This window comes from Triticum aestivum, chromosome 1A (genome assembly GCF_018294505.1).
Source record: "Triticum aestivum cultivar Chinese Spring chromosome 1A, IWGSC CS RefSeq v2.1, whole genome shotgun sequence".
Taxonomy (NCBI): domain Eukaryota; kingdom Viridiplantae; phylum Streptophyta; class Magnoliopsida; order Poales; family Poaceae; genus Triticum; species Triticum aestivum.
Window position 1 is genome coordinate 543,255,562 of NC_057794.1, and position 281 is coordinate 543,255,842.

The following is a 281-nucleotide window of genomic DNA, read 5'->3' on the forward strand; positions in this document are numbered from 1 at the left end:
GTGGAGAGCAGACCTCCCACTCGGGGGCTTAGCTGCAGTCCAGTACTCGCCTAAGTTTGAAAAAATCCTACCAAGTGGAGAGCATACCTCCCACTCGGGGGCTTAGCTGCAGTCCAGTACTCGCCTAAGTTTGAAAAAATCCTACGTGTGGAGAGCAGACCTCCCACTCGGGGGCTTAGCTGCAGTCCAGTACTCGCCTAAGTTTTTAAAATCCTACCGAGTGGAGAGCAGACCTTCCACTCGGAGGCTTAGCTGCAGCCTAGTGCTCGCCTAAGTACGGA